This window comes from Siphateles boraxobius, unplaced genomic scaffold (assembly GCF_051911475.1).
Source record: "Siphateles boraxobius isolate OS27281-9 unplaced genomic scaffold, OSU_SipBor_1 51, whole genome shotgun sequence".
NCBI classification, from domain to species: Eukaryota; Metazoa; Chordata; class Actinopteri; order Cypriniformes; family Leuciscidae; genus Siphateles; species Siphateles boraxobius.
In genome coordinates, this window is record NW_027509153.1 from 1,254,780 (window position 1) to 1,273,748 (window position 18,969).

Below are 18,969 nucleotides of genomic sequence, written 5' to 3' on the forward strand. Positions count from 1 at the left end.
AAATGTTATTTGCATTATTATGCAACTAACAAAGATGCAACCCATTAAATAGTAACTAATATGAAGAATGTCTGTCACAAGAATAACAAAATGGACAAATTATCTTTTTAAATACAAATGTTATATTGGTGCAGTGTACTGATGAAATATTGTGTTATATGAAAGTAAAAGTAAATAAGCAAATTCTTTTTGAATGCATACTGTTCCAGTGTTAATAAAATATACATATGTAATTTGTTTGTTGTGTTTCTTTGATATTCTTTCATAAAAATATATAATTGCCAATGGAACAGTGTTATTATTTAGTAGTTGTTGTATTATTATTGATCTGATTAAGTATTTTTTTAGGTTACATTCAAACAAGACACTTGCAAATCTGTTATTTGTAATGAACAAAGATGCAACCCATTAAATAGTAACTAATATGCTGAAAATATCAATCACAAGAATAACAAAATGTATAAATTATATTTTTTATATACAAATGTTATATTGTTGCAGTGTTCTGATGAACTAGTGTTATATGAAAGTCAAAGTCAAAAAGAAATCACTTGCCAATTTGTTTTTATTTTCCAGTCATGCCAACAGAACAGTAATGAATATTAAAATGTTAAATACTGGTAACATGTTTTAAAAATAAATAAATAAAATGAAGAGTTAAATAGGTTTTCAAAAACAAGAAATAAAAAGTTAAAATGTTAAATAACGTTAAAAAAAACAATTAAATAATATTCAACACAAGTATTAACTATTTAAACAACTGTTTACACTATATACATGATGCTATATACATGAAAATATATACATTATTTGGAAATGGTTCTCCGCATTTCCTCTAACCACACTTCTTTTGAAACAGTCTCAGTCTGTGGGCAGTACACCCTGCCCCTGTACTGGCTATGTCCTGTTGCACTTGTTTTAAATTGCCCACATTTTTTGCAAGTGTTGGCCTCTACGGTTCTCCTGTAGGGTCTCTTGGGCATGGCGTCTGGATTGGCAGCTGGTGAAGCGGGTAAGCGGGTGCCCTGTACAGCTGTTGGCTGTAACAGTGGCTGTACCATTTGCATCCCCTGGGCCATTGGGATGCCCTGGATCATTTGCACTCCCTGGAACATTGGCACACCCTGGAACATTGGCACAGCCTGGAACATGGGCACACCCTGGAAACCTGGTGCTGATGGTATAAGTATATTTGGTACCATCTGCAGTGATGCTCCAGATGCAGATGGTGTCAGCAACGTCTGACTCTGCGCTGGTGCCTTGGGTCTGAGAGGGGGTCGCCCAACAGAAGTCTGCCTCTGCTTTGCCTGACCAGCTGTACTCTCTGGTAGCTTGTACTGGTGCTGCTCCCCTGGTTGTTCTGGCTCAGTCCGTAGACGTTTGGCTACCTGGAGAGGCTCATGAGCTTCAGGGAGGGGCTGAGGCAACTGAATGCCCTGAAGCAGCACAGACAGCTCCTGCTTTTTCTGTCTTTTGTTATACCACTGAATCAGGGTGTTCTGGTTAACCTCCACCAGCTGCATGGATGTTCCTCACATCACCAAGCTGTTGCCCAGTACAAGCTGCCTTATCCTGCGATAGTCTTGCAGGATCAGAGACCATCTTGACAGGGCTCCCTTGCCTTTTCTTTTGGGGCTTGGGTGGACAGTGCAAAGTCTGATGAAGATGGTCTCCACCAGACGGCAACAGTCAGGCCACTGAGCAGGTGCGCTGCTTGCACCCAGCACACATCTGGTGGTGCTCTCTACACCAGGTTGAGTGGGCTTCTTCGGGACCTTGAAGCGTCCACTCAGCAGTCTCTTTTGGCATCGACTGTCATACACCACCCGTTCCTTGTCCCGGTCATCCAGGTTCTGCCAAAGAGCAATTATGGTGTTGGCTTCCTGGTTGGTCAGGCCGAGGGCTGTGTGGTCCCGGAGATCCACCAGATGTTCTGCCACCTGGTCCACATGTTGATAACCCGGGATATTTTGGTAGTCAACAGCCTATTAAAAAACACAAACATGCAATACAAATATTACATCACATCTGTCTAATGCATAATTCCATAACTGATTCTGTTATTTTCCTGTTTATCACCGTAAAGCACTGTATAGTACAAAGCAGAGAGCGCCATTCTTGACATTTTACAAAGCACCAAATAAATAAAGATGACTTGACTTGATGTGTATTTGCAGCTTACAAATGAATTTAGGCTGTACTTTTAAATGTGAAATATGTGGAAAGTCTGGATTTAAAGCACTGGATGTTAATTCATCATAATTATTCTAGTTAATTTGAAAGACATACAAAGGAGTAGTATTTACCGTCTCTTCTTCATCAACATCCTGACCAGCATCCTCTGGCTCTGAGGGGAGTGTTGAAACAGATGTTTCAGAGGGAACAGGTGTGACAGCAGTCCCTGAGGGTCCAGGTGATGAAGGAGACTGTGTGAGGACAAGTTTGGGGTCAGGGATCAGTGAAGGGGATGTGGAGCCCAGTACAGGTGTGGCACTGCTGGTGACCAGGGTAGAAGAACCCAGTGTCAGTGTGGAAGAGGGTGGTGACAGAACAGCCTCCGGATCTGCTATTGTGTGATCCTCGCTGATGTCACAGAAGCCCTCATCTTCATCTCGCTCCTCCACACTGAGGTCCTCAATGAGCTCTGCTGTCTGCTCAGAGTCAGGATTCATGTCCTGCAGTGCCTGACCAGTCTGCTGGAACAGATACTGCACTCCAATGAGCTCACCTGAAATAAAAACAATAAACAAACGGAAATTAAATAGAATGTTGTGTATCATATTTGATACCTTAGGCTTTTGTAGTAGCTCATATAGTGTGAGAATATAGAGCTCATCGTCAAGGAGAAAAAAAACAAAACAGTTTTATTTAGAGGCCCAACACGTTTAATTATGTGGGCCAGGGGGGTCTTGAATGCATTTCACATGCTTCTTCTGGACATTCCAGATGTGCTCCATCCTTTCTCGGTCCAGGAGAGGAACACCCAGGGAGTCTTTGCCCTTGCTGCTCAGGAGCTCTGTAAGCAGCCGCTCAAGGAGAAGGATGGTAGTCTCCTCTCCACAGGTCCTCCTCCGGCAATGGAGTGCCAGCTCATGCCTGGTAAGATGCTTGTTGACATCTTCATCTGTCAGCGCAGGCCAACCCTGGGATATCAACAGCTCTCTCTTTGCTTTGCGAAGCATAGAAACATCAGCCGCATCCCACTCAAAAATGCATGCTGACAGCCGTGACATGAAGATGGGATACAGCTGATGGGCATCAGTTGTACACCCCATGGCAATCCTGCGCATAAAATGCCAGATGTCCAAGCGAATCATGAGATCAGGCCACCCTCTGAATCTGGTTTTCAGCTTGGTCTCACCCACATCAGTGCAGCAGCCACAGTCCACGTACAAAACAGCAGGTGGATCCACACTAGCCTGCTTGTACCTTTTCACCAGACCATCGACCATCATGTCCAGTCCTGCTCCTTCCTGTGCTGTCAGCACACTCATGAGCACCTGACCAAACTCATTGCCAACAGAGGTAAGCCAGAGTCCCGTTCCCCTTGCCGTCCCAGCCAGCTTCTTAGTGATCTGCAGTAGATGACAGGAAGCATGCAATGCAATGAAACATCACACCATGTAGAATATGATACTCATGCTCTGATAATGATATAACAGTAAACATCATAAATTAACAAAAATCCCCTGCTAACCTTTTTAGTGGAATCCATCTTCAAGACTGAACCATACGTAGATGTTATCCTTGTATGGATTTCATCCAGCCTTGTCAGGATGTCTTGGCTGTACACGGTGAGCAGCCACTTGCAGCTTGGGACCACTGTAGGCTCTGGGGGTTCCTGGAATTGTTTTGCAACACCCCGGGTCGTTTGAGGAAGTCCACACATTGGGTGGTGTACCGGGCCATAAGCTGGAGCCACTCCTCACTGTGGTTCTCACGCAGCTGTTTGATGACACGGGACTGTTGCCTAGGCCACGCTCACGCAGGAGCCGAATGACTCTCATATCACAGGCATACCTTAGGAAAAGCAAAATCCACACATTCATATATTTTACATAATTGATTTGTAAAGTATTTGCAAACATATGTGATGATGGGCTATCAACTGGATGTGGAATTAAAGTGTACTTACTTCCGCGTGAGGATGACCCGAAATTCAGAGCGATGGCCCAGATCCAGCTGTTGCAGGACAGTCTGACTCCAGGACACATGCGAGGCTTTACACTTCGTACAGATGAGGGTTTCTGTGACCATGTTGTAGCAACAGATTATGACAAAAAAATCTGTCTGGAGCTGGAGCCTGGTTGTAAATAAGTGCTGGCTGTGGTGGGTAATACCAGAGCTGTAGGTTGTCTCGAAGCTCTTGTTTTCCCTTGGGCCCCATTTTAAAAAGCCTGCTGGCAATCCACCTGTGATCCTCTGGTGGCAAAGTGTCCGACCACAAACGATGCAGTCGAACTGCAGATGCATCTTGCAGTAATGCCCCCGAAGGAGTAGTCTGTGAAGGAAAAAGACAAAACATTTAGTCTAGCAGGTCATTTATTTAATTACCGCTTTATCTATCCAAGACTACCCTCATATAAAATAGAAAATATTGGATGTCAAATACGTACTTAAGGTTATAGAATAAAATGTATACATTTGTTCCAATAGTTTTCAGAATTGTGTCAGCTGCTAGCACTAATTTGTGTGACTCTACTGAGTTGTGACAGTTAATATGCAAATTCAATTATTTTGGACCAATACAATTTGAAATTACTTACCGAGACAACATGCAATGAAATATAATATATGTTGCATATGTAACAAGAGAAAGAAACAGTCATAACTGTCCAATAATTTTAACTAATCCTAGATGGAATTATACAATACTGTTTAAAGGTCTATGTTCAGTAAGATTCTTTTTGTTTTTGAAATATGATTAAAATACAGTCAAAAACAGTAATAGTGGGAAATAATATTGCAATTTAGGATTGTAATTATTTGAATCTGTTTTCAAAAGTATTTACAGTTTTTTTCAATCGCTAACAAGCGCTTACCCATACTTCAGATACTTTTTCCTAAACTCTTAACACAGACTCACACCAACAAAACACAATTGGCCAAATGGATAATTTTCTTCTCAAGAACACATTTTGTTACAGATTTTTATGATTGTTTACACACTAAAATAAAAATTTCCACGCAATTTGCAAAATTCTACTCCAATGAGCAAAACCCCTCCACAGATTTGCACAACATTACACACAATGTCTGCTTTACCCTTTTAGCAAAACATTACACACAGTGATTTGTAAAACTCTACACACATTTTCACACCTTAGACACAGATAAGGATTGTGAGGTTACTTCCTTGTCATTACAAAGCCCCGGATTGCCATTGACCACACTAATGAATGAATTGGATATGCACATCCATCAGGCGTGGAAGCACACATGTGCTAATTTGAAAACGCATCACTCAGGAGTGCTATAAAAGGCAGCAGGTGAGTTCACCTGTCTTCAACAAAAATGGAAGGAGCTAGAAGAAGAAGAAGAGTGAGAATAAGAGGGGGGGCTCAAAGAGGAGATGAAGGAGGTAGAGGAAGAGGAGAAGGAGGTAGAGGAAGAGTTGAAGGAGGTAGATGAAGAGGAGAAGGAGGTAGAGGAAGAGGAGAAGGAGGTAGAGGAAGAGGAGAAGGAGGTAGAGGAAGAGGTGAAGGAGGTAGATGAAGAGGAGAAGGAGGTAGAGGAAGAGGAGAAGGAGGTAGAGGAAGAGGTGAAGGAGGTAGATGAAGAGGAGAAGGAGGTAGAGGAAGAGGTGAAGGAGGTAGAGGAAGAGGAGAAGGAGGTAGATGAAGAGGAGAAGGAGGTAGAGGAAGAGGTGAAGGAGGTAGATGAAGAGGAGAAGGAGGTAGAGGTTTTCAAAATTGCGTGTAAACAATTGAAAAAAACTGTAAATATATACTAACTCTTCATTTCAAAATAGAACACATCTTTCTCTGCACACACTAACTTTACCAAAACACTGGAAATCTGACTCAGAATGAAATTATTCTGTCAAAGAATAACACTTGTTTTCACTTCACAAGGTACATGCAGTCAATCAAAGTACACCAGGTTTCAAAATACTGGCTATTGTATTACAAAAACTTCATAGACTTTTGTGTTTCAGTTTTACAGGTATTTGCATACAAAACATGCAATCCACCATTTTTACACTAAATTTATTGGTTGGGAACTGTATGTCCACATGTACAGTATTCCAGTAAAAAGCAAATCAGTTTTTTTTTCTCTTTACTGTTTACCAGCCTCTCTTAGTGTAAGACCGTGGTTGATTACATGGTCAATGATAGTGGCACGAATTTCATCACTGACTACTGTTCTTGCAGCCCTTGGAAGTCCTTAGGCCTGCGCTTCTCCCTGGCCCTGCTCCTCTCACTGCACCTCTCATCTCTCACTGCACCTCTCACTGCACATCTCATCTCTCACTGCACCTCTCAATGCACCTCTCATCTCTAACTGCACCTCTCACTGCACATCTCACTGCACCTCTCACTGCACCTCTCGCACATCTCACTGCATCTCTCACTGCACCTCTCACTGCACATATCACTGCACATCTCACTGCACCTCTCATCTCTCACTGCACCTCTCACTGCACATCTCACTGCACCTCTCACTGCACCTCTCGCACATCTCACTGCATCTCTCACTGCACCTCTCACTGCACATCTCACTGCACATCTCACTGCACCTCTCATCTCTCACTGCACCTCTCACTGCACATCTCATCTCTCACTGCACCTCTCACTGCACATCTCACTGCACATCTCACTGCACATCTCACTGCACCTCTCACTGCACCTCTCACTGCACCTCTCACTGCACCTCTCACTGCACATCTCACTGCACATCTCACTGCACATCTCACTGCACCTCTCACTGCACCTCTCACTGCATCTCTCACTGGGCCTGCTCTTCTCCCTGGGCCCCTTGCTCTTACTCTTCCTCGTCCAGACATTACAGTGTTTGTCTTTTTCTGTTTCCAAAAACATCACTCCTCAAAGTCCTCCTTTTAATGTATAAGTGTCAATGTAACAGAAAAAAATAACCCCTGCCACTGAGTCTAAGCCAGACTGGAATCAGCTATGGTTGGCCCAATTTACCCAACATAAATCAGGTGTGTGTCAATTATTCAATTGTTTGTTTATTATCAGCTGAGATATATTGTTTTTGAACTGATATTACGGACTATAAAGGAAACATAAACTCCACAGTGAACAACACTGCCTCTCTCCCAGATGAGCTGAACACTTTTTATGCTCGATTTGAGGGAACTAACATCCCCCTCGCGGAGAGAGTTCTCGCGGCTGAAGCTACAGAGGTTAGTACTCTCTCCGTCTCTGTAGCGGATGTAACCCGATCTTTCCGTCGGGTGAACATCCGTAAAGCCGCGGGTCCAGACGGTATTCCGGGCCGCGTCATCAGAAAGTGCGCGAACCAACTAGCTGGTGTTTTTACGGACATTTTCAATTGGTCCCTCTCCTTGTCTGTAGTCCCCACATGCTTCAAAACGTCCATCATCGTACCTGTACCGAAGCAAACCAACATCACCTGCTTAAATGACTGGCGCCCTGTTGCTCTGACCCCCATCATCAGTAAATGCTTTGAGAGACTAGTCAGAGATTACATCTGCTCTGTTCTACCTTCCTCACTAGACCCACTGCAGTTTGCATACCGCAATAACCGCTCCACTGATGATGCTATTGCATCTACAATACACACTGCTCTCTCCCACCTGGAAAAGAGGAACACATATGTGAGAATGCTATTTGTAGACTACAGCTCAGCATTCAATACCATAGTGCCCTCCTTGCTTGATGTGAAACTCCGGGCTCTGGGCTTAAACAGCTTGCTGTGCAGCTGGATCCTGGACTTCCTGTCAAACAGACGCCAGGTGGTTAGAATAGGCAGCAACATCTCCTCATCACTGACCCTCAACACTGGAGCCCCACAGGGCTGTGTTCTCAGCCCACTCTTGTACTCCTTGTACACATATGACTGCGTGGCAACTCACAGCTCTAATTCCATCATCAAGTTTGCTGATGATACTACGGTCGTAGGTCTGATCACCGACAACGATGAAACGGCCTACAGAGAGGAGGTGCTCACTCTGACGCACTGGTGTCAGAGGAACAACCTCTCCCTCAACATCAGCAAAACCAAGGAGCTAGTGGTCGACTTCAGGAAGAACGACAGAGAACACAGCCCCATCACCATCAATGGAGCACCGGTGGAGAGAGTCAGCAGCTTCAAGTTCCTCGGTGTCCACATCACAGAGGAACTCACATGGTCCGTCCACACTGAGGCCGTCGTGAAGAAGGCTCATCAGCGCCTCTTCTTCCTGAGACGGCTGAGGAAGTTTGGAATGAACCGCCACATCCTCACACAGTTCTACACCAGCACCGTCGAGAGCATCCTGACTGGCTGCATCACTGCCTGGTATGGCAATACTACCAGCCGTAACCGCAAAGCCTTGCGAAGGGTGGTGCGCACTGCCAGCCGTATCATCGGAGGTGAGCTTCCCTCCCTCCAGGATATTTATGCCAGGCGGTGTGTGAAGAAAGCTCGGAGGATCATCAGAGACTCTAGCCACCCGAGCCATGGGCTGCTCTCACTGCTACCCTCAGGCCGGCGGTACCGCAGCATCAGGACACACACCAGCCGACTCCATGACAGCTTCTTCCCACAAGCAATTAGATTTCTAAACTCTTGATCCCTCATGATCAATAACCATAAACATTCTAACTGTCAACACAGCACAACATAACCTACTGCATTTACATAATATATATATATATATATATATATATATATATATATATATATATATATATATATATATATATATATATATATATATATATTGCACCTTACGAGTATCTACTATATGTATAATTACCTCTTTTGGTATTTTTGTATACTGTTGTATATGTAAATTGTTGTATATTGTATATTGTTGTATATTGTAAACTGTTGTATATTGTACATTGTATATTATTTATTGTTCTGTTAGTGTATATGGTACTGTGAGTAATTGTGCGCACATTAGATGTGTAATCTATGTAAATCTGATGTTTGCTGTAATTGTTTTCGTCACATCGTGTCATACTGCTATGTTGCTCGGAACTGCACCTAAGAATTTCACCCACTGTTGCACTTGTGTATATGGTTGTGTGACAATAAAAGGATTTGATTTGATTTGATTTGATATCATTGAAGAAGCCGAGGTTTTTATACTGTATCTAAGGTTTGGAATATTGTTTTTGCTATTGTGGGGTGGTGTGTGTTAACATTTGTAAATACTACAAAAACAATCCATAATTTTGTTGGGAGGTATAGCTTGTCTGTTAAGAAAATGTAAGCATTGTGGAAATGTGTTCACTGACTGCATATTGTGTGAAAACTGTATAGTATTGCTCTTAATTCATTATGATAAGATTTCCTGCATACAAAATATATTTCTAAAAAGTGCACAGATGTGGAATGTGTATTCATGGAATGCAATGTGGATTATGCCAGTACTTACAGAGACAGTGGTGCTTGGTGTAGGGGCACTGGACACTGCTGCGCTGGGTTGGTCAACAGCCTGAGATGGTCTCCTAGCCACACTCAGATTTGGCTTTGCAGCAGCAATGTGGGACCCACCAAATCTTGGCTTGGTAAACTAAAAAAGGGCAAAACAATTTCAATGAAAAGACAAATTGAATTGTAACAGCACATTGGCCAAAAATATAATAAAATGTAAAATATCTATTGATCCTATCATTCATTATATAACTAAAGGACCTGCTTTCTTTCTTTAACTTATTTTTTTGTCTGTGTATTACCACACTCTACTACTTATACAGATTGAAATAAGCACAGTTAGAATAGAAAAATGTGTGGGAAGGTATTGCTAGAATGTGAGTATATAGTAATTTAACAAGTACCTTTTAAAAATGACTTAAAATCAAAAATAGTTTGCACATAGTTTGTAAGAGAAAGCGTTTATTAACAGTAATGAAGGTTACCCTTGAAATGGCAACAAAGCAGATTCATGATGACTTAATTAATAATACGTGTATAATTAATTGTGCATTAGTGGAATGTTACCTGAGAAATACAGAATGAAAGACGTAGCTTCAGTAGCCAGTTGGAAAAATCAAGAGAGATGCCATGAAGGACGCGAGTGTCCTTTAACCCATAATGGCAAAGCCCAATTAGAGAGGAAGAGGAGAATGCAAGAGCAGAGCCCAGAGAAGAAAGAGATCACATAGGTTACATTGTTCTTTCACCATTTTACTTGATCTAAACCAACCTGAGACAGTGAAACTGACCAATAAGCAGACTACAGCCGCCCCTGTACAAGGTGTGACAGCTGGCAGGTAGGTGTAAAAACATACCAGCCATTTCCACTGAACTTAAACCTTTATACTAAACGTATATTAAAACTGCAATTATATATAAAAAAAATGTTATTACCTTTGACAAACTTGGTATAATTTTAGAAGTAGGCTGGGGTGGGAGCTGACGCTGACTCTGCGCCATGACCTCCTGTGCTGGTCCAGTAGCGGCAGACCGTTGTTCAACAACCCTTGGTGCTTGTCCAATAGAGGCTGTGGCCTGCTTAAGACAACCACAAAAATACATAGGCTACAATAATTGTTGAACGAGAAGAATTTGTTCAGTAAATTATATATATATAAAAAAATACAAGTTACATCTTTACATTGTTACCTTTTGAGTGTGAAAACCACATATGCACTTTGGGACCGCTCCGAGCAAGGTTGTCTGGCCGCGAGACTGCATCGGACATCTTTCAATCTGTAAACATTATCACACATATAATATAGAATACATGCATTTCTAACTTATCAGTATGAATGCTACATTAATTTATTGTAGTGTGTCATTTATTTTTATTCATGTTCTTTGAAGGGGAGATACAAACTGTAAAATTAGAGATAAAGAGTGAGTAAAGTTTGTATCCTCCTTTAAAAGAACAAGAGAGGAACATTTCACACCTTCAAAAAAACATCCATTCACTCAACATCCCCACCCCCACTGCCTCAAATCTCTGAATCTCCCAGTGCAAAAAAAAAAGTTTTTTTTTTACATAAATAAACCTAAATCTCAAATACCTGCAACATTATCTACATACATATCTATAAATAATGATGACATTGAATTAAATGATTAGGATTACAATTATTACATCATGCTAAGGTGACAAAAGCACACTCACCCTTTGGTACACGTCATGCCACTTTTTCTGTCGAGGAGCTGGCCTGTTACCCTCATTTGATGGCCAAACTCCTGTGCTGGCAAACTGTTTTAGCCTTGCAATCCAGTCAGTATCTGACATGGCTTTATGGGATTTTTTGCCAGACATTTTTTTGTTGGGGGGCTAACGGTTAGGTTATATAGTTTTGAACAAAACTACTATAATACAAATTATTTCTTTAAAAAAAGCACACACGAAATTTACAATTATAATATATACAATTATATACAAATATAAAATTACATTGTCCGAAAATACAGTTAAAGTTACCGAAAAATAAGTTTCGCAGTCCTCCGTTAAAATGATGCTTGCTGACCTCCGTGACAGTGATGCTCGACGTCTGAACTTTTTGACCTCTGACACGCCCCTCAGGATATGTCATTACTTCGTACACCTTCGGCTCAGTTCGGCAACTTGATTGACACTCGGCTAGCTTCCTGACTCCTCCTCCTAGCGGTGCTAAGCGTAAACGTGCCATCGATATTTCCTTGTACTCTGATTGGTCAAGTGTCGAAAATGATAAGGAAAAAGTCAAGAATGGCGCTCTCTGATTGGCTGCAAATGTTATAATGTCGAGAATGGCGCTCTCTAATTGGCTGCAAATGTTGTATGCGCGTCGACGTGATTGGCTGTGGCGTTCAACATTGTTCAACATTATCCCCATTTTGACGGACTATCCTTCGGCAGCTGGCGTTCAAGTCCCAGTCTCCCCTGTAGGCGTGGGTTGGAGTCCCACTTCTGACAAACCTAACCTTTGGCTGCGGGCTCAAGCTAGAGTCTTTAACCCTCTGGCAAGTTTATCCAGAAATGCAGTAATGTTGACAAAGCACTGCAATTCAGTTCATGCTAGAATTAAGAGAGGAACATTTCACACCTTCAAAATATCCATTCACTCAACATCCCCACCCCCACTGCCTCAAATCTCTGAATCTCCCAGTGCAAAAACAATTTTTTTGTTTACATAAATAAACATAATTCTCAAATACCTGCAACATTATCTACATACATATCTATAAATAATGATGACATTGAATTAAATGATTAGGATTAGAATTATTACATCATGCAAAGGTGACAAAAGCACACTCACCCTTTGATACTCGTCATGCCACTTCTTCTGTCGAGGAGCTGGCCTGTTACCCTCATTTGATGGCCAAACTCCTGTGCTGGCAAACTGTTTTAGCCTTGCAATCCAGTCAGTATCTGACATGGCTTTATGGGATTTTTTGCCAGACATTTTTTTTGTTGGGGGGCTAACGGTTAGGTTATATCGAACAAAACTACTATCAATAAAAATGATTTCTTAAAAAAAAGCACACACGATATTTACAATTATAATATATATACAATTATATACAAATATAAAATGACATTGTCCAAAAATACCGTTAAAGTGACCGGAAAATATGTTTCGCAGTCCTCCGTTAAAATGATGCTACCTGACCTCCGTGACAGTGATGCTCGACGTCTGAACTTCTTGCCCTCTGACACGCCCCACAGGATATGTTATTACTTCGTACACCTTCGGCTCAGTTTGTCAACTTGATTGACACTTGGCTAGCTTCCTGACTCCTCCTCCTAGCAAGGCCGGCGCTATGGGCGGGCCTTAGGGGGCCGGGCCCGCCTAGAGAGCTCCTGTGCCACCCCTCCATCCAATTTGCATTTAATAAATTATTTTAATAATAATAATAATAATTTACGTGCAGTATTTATATATTTATTGATGTGTATTTAAGTGCAATGTTTGACTTATAGGCTAATCTTATAAAAAAAAACTCCCGGAAGTTTGACTGATTGTTTACAAAAAAGGGGTTTCCCGCTGAGCCGCTCTGACCGCAGCATCTCGGTAAAGTTATAGCGACGCGACGTGCTCGGTTTTGCCTATTCAGAAACGAATGGAAAGAGAAACTCATGAGATTCCAATCCCAAAAACGTCGACTTCAGCTGTATTTAGAACGTGAGTAGGACAGTTGGTTTTATTACTCTTCGTAAGTTGCACCAGACGTGGTGTAAATTATGCATTTGACACTGATATGCAATATGTGTGTGAGTGTGTCGTAGTTGATTATGCATGGTTGATTTAATACTTAACTTGAGATTTGTGACTATTTGGCTGTTATTATAGGAAGTTGGCTTATAGTATGCTGTGTTCACGGAACAATGCAGACAAGGTTCATTAGTTAACATTAGTTAATGACTAACATGAACTAACCATGAGCGATACATTTGTTACTGTATTTGTTAATGTTAATTAATAAAAATACAGCTGTTCATTGTTTGTTCATGTTAGTTCACAGCCTATAGGCTATAACTGTAACATGATATCTCATGATAGCCGAAATATGATTGGGCAATAGGCTAATTATAGTTAGGATATTGAAATCGCTGTGAAACTGTTGTAGCTAGTGTTACCACCCGTCCCGGTTTTTCCGGGATTGTTCTTCTTTTTAACAACCTGTCCCGGGAAATGTATAAACTCTCCCTGATATACAAAAGGCTCATAAGAATTATGATATACAAAAGGCTCAAAAAAATTTCAAAAGGCTATGTGAATATGTCCCGGTTTTCGAAAGGCTACGAAGAATATGTCCCGGTTTTCGAAAGTCTACGTGAATATACGTTCAAACAGCGCGCACGGCAGAGAGGTAGAGAGCGCGAGACCTTGCGTGCATGAAGCGCATGTAAGCACCCCCCCCCACAATTTATTTGTTTGTCATAATTAGGCCCCCCCAAGAATATTAAATGCCCGTCCATTGATTTGTTTCTGCCGCCGGCTCTGCCTCCTAGCGGTGTTAAGCGTAAACGTGCCATCAACATTTCCTTGTACTCTGATTGGTCAAATGTCGAAAATGTTAAGGAAAAAGTCAAGAATGGCCCCCTCTGATTGGCTGAAAATTTTATAATGTCAAGAATGGCGCTCTCTAATTGGCTGCAAATGTTATAGCGCGTCGACGTGATTGGCTGTGGCGTTCAACATTATCCCCATTTTGAAGGACTATCCTTCGGCAGCTGGCGTTCAGGTCGCAGTCTCCATTGGAGGCGTGGGTTTGAATCCCACTTCTGACAAACCTAACCTTTGGCTGCGGGCTGAAGCTAGAGTCTTTAACCCTCTGGCAAGTTTATCCAGAAATGCAGTAATGTTGACAAAGCACTGCAATTCAGTTCATGCTAGAATTAACCAAACATTAAAGTAACACTGACCTGCAGTACATGACCTTTAAAGTAACACTTTAGTGCAATGTATGGGATTCTATGGCACTTGGAATTTCAAGTCCTGACATTTCAGAAAAATTGTAAAGCAAACGTGTTATCCACTACACTACGGAAACCTATTGATGAGACGCATGTGCTTTTTAGAAGATGGCTGCTTCCCATAATCTGCCCTGCAAGCAGTGTGACAGTCTGTAAATTCCACAAACAACAGAACAGAGGTCATTCAGCATGGCAGTCTGCCTACAGCTCCTTGGTACGATGGCCTTCACCTGTCTCAAAAGTAAAGGTGTTGTAGCGAATTGCAGCATTTATATTTAAAATGCATCCACTTGTTTCCGGACAGTTTTGAACTGAGGACCTTTCGCGTGTAAAGCGAACGTGATAACCACTACAATACAGAAACTTGATTTGGACGTCAGTCCCTACGCTTCTAGGGTACGCTTGTTCAAAAGCGACTGAAACTATAGACTGCCCAGTGTTTTTAACATGGCAAAAAGCTGCTAATTTTGTTGGCAGACCAAACATGTTTTATTACTGTACAGGAAACCTCAAAGGTCATTTGTTTTATTTTTGTCCTTTTCTAAAGAGATTAAACCACAAACATCCCTGCAAGTGTACAGACCTGCTCAACAGAAAATCACATACGATATTTTTGCAAAAACCACCCATAGTTTCCACCCAGTTTCGAACTGGGGACCTTCTGCGTGTAAGGGGAACGTGATAACCATTACACTATGGAAACACATCTTCAGGATTCAGACATAAATCATTAGGTGCACGCTTTTTAAAAAGCGTATAAAGGAAATGACCGCTACACCCACCTAGCGTGGCAAACAGTTTAAATCTTCTGTCAGAAGACAACTGCTGTTTCTGCTCAGTTTCGAACCAAGGACCTTACGCACGTTAGGCGAACGTGATGAACACTACACTACAGAAACCTATTGATGAGGTCATTCGGCATGGCAGTCTGCCTACAGCTCCTTGGTACGATGGCCTTCACCTGTCTCAAAAGTAAGGGTTTTGTAGCGAATTGCAGCATTTATGTCTAAAGTGCCTCCACTTGGGAGATCCAGTCCTTTACTGCTGCCAAAAGACCGGTACAAAAGTTTTGCTCCAGCAAACAAGTTACAGGAGGAGCTGGCCAGGGTCCCCAGACAACTGTTTTAATGACAGCTTGAGCAAAATGCAACGTGTTGGCCAGGAATCGAACCCGGGTCAAATGCTTAGAAGGCAGATATTCTCACCACTATACCACCAACGCAAGACCATTGGGTGTAGGCTTAAAAAAATTGCATGAACTTATTGACCTGACCTACCAGGCACCATATTAAAAAAGAGGTCTCTAATATAATAATGTAACATGTTTTATACAGACACTTCATATTTAAATGGTATTAGATTATTTTTTGGATTCACTGGCTTCTGTGAAGCGTTGAGTTAAAATGATGCATGACGCCGTTCCTGGAAATCGCGCTGTTCGGGGACAACTACCTGTCTCTGCAACTCCTCTTTAGTATAGTGGAAAGTATCTCCGCCTGTCACGCTATAGTCTGGGGTTCGATTCCCTGATGGAGAGATCCAGTTCTTTACTGCTGCCAAAAGACATTAACAAAAGTTTTGCTCCATCAAACAAGTTACAGGAGAAGTTGGCAAGGGGCCCGGACGACTGTTCTAAAGACAGCTTGAGAAAAATGCAATTCGTTGGGCGGGAATCGAACCCATACAGCAAGAATGGACAGACCCAGGAATTGAACCCATACAGGAAGAATTCTCATAATCAAGGTATTTAATTTAAAAATGTGAGACTTTTTATACAGACACTTCATATTTAAATGGTATTAGATTATTTTTTTTGGATTCACTGGCTTCTGTGAAGCGTTGAGCTAATATGACGCTGTTCCTGGAAATGGGGAGGCTGTTTGTAGCGAGCTGTAGTCGCGCTGATCGGGGGTGACAACCTGTCTCTGCAACTCCTTGTTAGTATATGGGAAAGTATCTCCGCCTGTCAAGCGTAAGACCGGGGTTCGATTCCCCGACGGGGAGATCCAGTCCTTTACTGCTGCCAAAAGACCAGTACAAAAGTTTTGCTGCAGCAAACGAGTTACAGGAGGAGCTGGCCAGGGTCCCCAGACAACTGTTTTAACGACAGCTTGAGCAAAATGCAATGCGTTGGCAGGTAATCGAACCCAGGTCAACTGCTTGGAAGGCAGCTATGCTCACCACTATACCACCAACGCAAGACTGTTGGATGTAGGCTGGAAGCCCTGTTGTGCGGTCAGCAAAGAAATTTTGCAATACATTAGCAGCTGGCAGGTGCAGATGAACTGAAACTCTCTTTGTTTGGACCTGGCACTTAAAAAAAATTGCATGAACTTATTGACTTGACCTACCAGGCTCCATATTAAAAAATAAGGTCTCTAATTTAATAATGTAACACGTTTTATACAGACACTTCATATTTGACACATGACGCCGTTCCTGGAAGTCGCGCTGATCAGGTACATCTACCGGTCTCTACAACTCCTCGTTAGTATAGTCGAGGTATAGTATAGTAGTATAGTATAGTATTTTTAGAAGATGGCTCCTTCCCATAATCTGCCCTGCAAGCAGTGTGACAGTCTGTAAATTCCACAAACAACAGTATAGAGGTCATTCGGCATGGCAGTCTGTCTACAGCTCTTTGGTACGATGGCCTTCATCTGTCTCAAAAGTAAGGGTTTTGTAGCGAATTGCAGCATTTATATTTAAAATGCCTCCACTTGAGCACCTTTCGCGTGTAAAGCAAATGTGATAACCACTACACTACGGAAACTTGATTTGTATGTCAGTCCCACCTCTTCTAGGGTACGCTTGTTCAAAAGCAAATTAAACTATAGACTGCCCAGTGTTTTTAACATGGCAAAAGCTGCTAATTTTGTTGGCAGACCAAACATTTTTTTATTACTGTACAGGAAACCTCAATGGTCATTTGTTTTATTTTTGTCCTTTTCTAAAGAGATTGAACCACAAACATCCCTGCAAGTGTACTGACCTGCTCAACAGAAAATCGCATATGAAATTTTTACAAAAACCACCCACAGTTTCCGCCCAGTTTCGAACCTTCGCGTGTGAGGCGAACAGTCTGCCTACAGCTCCTTGGTACGATGGCCTTCAACTGTCTCAAAAGTAAGGGTTTGTAGCGAATTGCAGCATTTATATTTAAAATGCCTCCACTTGTTTCCGGCCAGTTTTGAACTGAGGACCTTTCGCGGCGGGAGTCGAAAATGGTTAAGCTTAACTTCCCTTAACTTTTCCCATTCATTCTCTATGGTAGTGCTTAACACTACGGATGCAATATACCTTTGGCCACACGTAGACTTCCTGGCGCTGTTCCGCTTTTCCGTGGCGGGTAGTTTAAAAAGCATAGTGTCATCTGTCAGTCATTCGCAGTGGAGGAGGGGAGACCCGTTTTACGAACGGAGAGATATTTGTTTACCGACTTGTCAGCAAACTTGTTTTGTTTTGTTGCTGTCTAAACTACCTGCAGACAGATTTTCCCTCAGGTGACCGCATATACATTATTATTCAAATATTTTATAATTTAAATTGCATGTATATTGTCATGTAATCGTATTGTTATCGTGTTGAATGGATTGTGACGATAAGAAACAGTAAACTCCTCGTTGTGAATACAGCTGTTATTTTATAAGAGTATCTTTGTTTGTAAAGGTGAATGTTTCATCCTAATCTCTCACTATGCTTAAAATATATGTTAACAGTGCAGTAAGATGTAATGTGCAGTAGTATGGAGGACCAAACTTGCAATTAAAAATGAATGAATAAATAAATGTATAAATAGATAGATAAATAAATGTGATAATAGGAAAATAAATAAAGGAATAAACGACTTGCTAAAATAAATATGATTCATTTTAATCAAATGTATTTTTGTATATTTTTCCCCTAATTTATAATTTTTTGCTTTTATATTTTAATGTATTTGTATAATTTTTAATTGTATTTATTTATTATTTTATTTATTTGTTTGTTCCATTTATTCTTATATTTATTTATGCATTCATTTATTTGTATATTTATTTATTCCAATATGTATTTATTTCCAGATTTATTTATTTTAATCTTTATTTATTTTTATTTTTATTTCTTTATTTTTATATCTATTCTTACATTTTTTTGATGTGCATGATAATTAGGTTGGTTGGTCTTGCTTACCAAATATAAATATTAATTAACAAATAAATAAAAGCAGAAAATAAATTAAGGGAAATAATACAAAAATTAGTTTGATAAAGAATAAATCATATTTATTTTATCAAGTCGTTTATTCCTTTATTTATTTTCCTATTATCAAATTTATCTTTTTATTTGTTTACATGTTTATTTATTAATTTAATTTCTGCGGGTTTGGTCCTCCTATAATGTAATTAATATCAGACACACACATA